The 2500-nt window shown below is 40.3% G+C and overlaps 5 non-coding genes across 5 annotated transcripts in view; all 5 read right to left on the bottom strand.

The window, feature by feature from the left end:
- The window catches only part of LOC127999752 (5S ribosomal RNA), a 119-nt gene extending 82 nt beyond the window's left edge, over nucleotides 1–37 (bottom strand). The window contains exon 1 of the ribosomal RNA XR_008172563.1: nucleotides 1–37. This exon is cut by the window's left edge and continues 82 nt beyond it. This is a non-coding gene — a ribosomal RNA (5S ribosomal RNA).
- Nucleotides 38–544: 507 nt separating this feature from the next.
- On the bottom strand, nucleotides 545–663 carry LOC128000772 (5S ribosomal RNA). The gene has a single exon (XR_008173549.1). It is a non-coding gene; the product is annotated as a 5S ribosomal RNA (ribosomal RNA).
- A 366-nt stretch (nucleotides 664–1029) lies between these two features.
- LOC128000198 (5S ribosomal RNA) lies at nucleotides 1030–1148 on the bottom strand. The gene has a single exon (XR_008172989.1). It is a non-coding gene; the product is annotated as a 5S ribosomal RNA (ribosomal RNA).
- A 221-nt stretch (nucleotides 1149–1369) lies between these two features.
- On the bottom strand, nucleotides 1370–1488 carry LOC127995857 (5S ribosomal RNA). Its single transcript, XR_008168786.1, has one exon. It is a non-coding gene; the product is annotated as a 5S ribosomal RNA (ribosomal RNA).
- Nucleotides 1489–1709: 221 nt separating this feature from the next.
- On the bottom strand, nucleotides 1710–1828 carry LOC127999393 (5S ribosomal RNA). Its single transcript, XR_008172213.1, has one exon. It is a non-coding gene; the product is annotated as a 5S ribosomal RNA (ribosomal RNA).
- Nucleotides 1829–2500: the final 672 nt, after the last annotated feature.

The following is a 2500-nucleotide window of genomic DNA, read 5'->3' as shown; positions in this document are numbered from 1 at the left end:
CGAGATCCGGCATAGCCAGGTTGGTATGGCCGTAAGCGAAGTCTGCTGCAAAGAGAGGGCTATTTAAAGACCAGCCAATCTTATCGCCAGTACATTATTTAAGTAGGAAAGAAAACCCAAAAGCTTAAAGCACCTGGTATTCCTAGGCAGTCTCTCATCAAAGTACTAACCAGACCTAAACCTGCTAAGATTCAGAGATCGGGCATTGACTCTTTTTTTTTTTTTTTTTTTAAATGAAAGATTATTATATAATTCGTGAAATTTTCCAAAAAGATTAAAGCACCTGGTATTCCCAGGCAGTCTCCCATCCATGTACTAACCAGGCCCAAACCTGCAAATATTCAGAGATCGGGCATTGACTCTATTTTTTGGCAAAATTATTATATACTAAGTGAAAAATGTCCAAAAAGCTTACAGCACCTGGTATTCCCAGGCAGTCTCCCATCCATGTACTAACCAGGCCCAAACCTGCTAATATTCAGAGATTGGCATTGACTCTATTTTTTGGCAAAATTATTATATACTAAGTGAAAAATTTCCAAAAAGCTTACAGCACCTGGTATTCCCAGGCGGTCTCCCATCCAAGTACTAACCAGGCCCAAACCTGCTTAGCTTCCGAGATCAGACGAGATCAGGCATAGCCAGGATGGTATGGCCGTAAGCGAAGTCTGCTGCAAAGAGAGGGCTATTTAAAGACCAGCCAATCTTATCGCCAGTACATTATATAAGTAGGAATGAAAACCCAAAAGCTTAAAGCACCTGGTATTCCTAGGCAGTCTCTCATCAAAGTACTAATCAGACCTAAACCTGCTAAGATTCAGAGATCGGGCATTGACTCTTTTTTTTTTTTTTTTATGAAAGATTATTATATAATTCGTGAAATTTTCCAAAAAGATTAAAACACCTGGTATTCCCAGGCAGTCTCCCATCCATGTACTAAGCAGGCCCAAACCTGCTAATATTCAGAGATCAGGCATTGACTCTATTTTTTGGCAAAATTATTATATACTAAGTGAAAAATGTCCAAAAAGCTTACAGCACCTGGTATTCCCAGGCGGTCTCCCATCCAAGTACTAACCAGGACAAAACCTGCTTAGCTTCCGAGATCAGACGAGATCGGGCATAACCAGGTTTGTATGGCCGTAAGCGAAGTCTGCTGCAAAGAGAGGGCTATTTAAAGACCAGCCGATCTTATCGCCAGTACATTATATAAGTAGGAAAGAAAACCCAAAAGCTTAAAGCACCTGGTATTCCCAGGCAGTCTCTCATCAAAGTACTAACCAGACCTAAACCTGCTAAGATTCAGAGATCGGGCATTGACTCTATTTTTTGGCAAAATTATTATATACTAAGTGAAAAATGTCCAAAAAGCTTACAGCACCTGGTATTCCCAGGCGATCTCCCATCCAAGTACTAACCAGGCCCAAACCTGCTTAGCTTCCGAGATCAGACGAGATCGGGCATAGCCAGGTTGGTATGGCCGTAAGCGAAGTCTACTGCAAAGAGAGGGCTATTTAAAGAACAGCCAATCTTATCGCCAGTACATTATATAAGTAGTAAAGAAAACCCAAAAGCTTAAAGCACCTGGTATTCCTAGGCAGTCTCTCATCAAAGTACTAACCAGACCTAAACCTGCTAAGATTCAGAGACCGGGCATTGACTCTATTTTTTGGCAAAATTATTATAAACTAAGTGAAAAATGTCCAAAAAGTTTACAGCACCTGGTATTCCCAGGCGGTCTCCCATTAAAGTACTAACCAGGCCCAAACCTGCTTAGCTTCCGAGATCGGACGAGATCGGGCATAGCCAGGTTGGTATGGCCGTAAGCGAAGTCTGTTGCAAAGAGAGGGCTATTTAAAGACCAGCCAATCTTATCGCCAGTACATTATATAAGTAGGAAAGAAAGCCCAAAAGCTTAAAGCACCTGGTATTCCTAGGCAGTCTCTCATCAAAGTACTAACCAGACCTAAACCTGCTAAGATTCAGAGATCGGGCATTGACTCTTTTTTTTTTTTTAATGAAAGATTATTATATAATTCGTGAAATTTTCCAAAAAGATTAAAGCACCTGGTATTCCCAGGCTGTCTCCCATCCATGTACTAACCAGGCCCAAACCTGCAAATATTCAGAGATCGGGCATTGACTTTTTTTTGGCAAAATTATTATATACTAAGTGAAAAATGTCCAAAAAGCTTACAGCACCTGGTATTCAATCAATCAATCAATCACCTTTATTTATATAGTGCTTTAAACAAAATACATTGCGTCAAAGCACTGAACAACATTCATTAGGAAAACAGTGTCTCAATAATGCAAAATTATAATTAAAGGCAGTATATTCCCAGGCAGTCTCCCATCCATGTACTAAACAGGCCCAAACCTGCTAATATTCAGAGATCAGGCACTGACTCTATTTTTTGGCAAAATTATTATATACTAAGTGAAAAATGTCCAAAAAGCACCTAGAAAGGACCTCTACTGCCCTGAAAGACAGCGGAGA

Source organism: Carassius gibelio, chromosome B22, assembly GCF_023724105.1.
Source record: "Carassius gibelio isolate Cgi1373 ecotype wild population from Czech Republic chromosome B22, carGib1.2-hapl.c, whole genome shotgun sequence".
Taxonomy (NCBI): domain Eukaryota; kingdom Metazoa; phylum Chordata; class Actinopteri; order Cypriniformes; family Cyprinidae; genus Carassius; species Carassius gibelio.
This window is presented reverse-complemented; position numbering and strand designations above follow the sequence as displayed.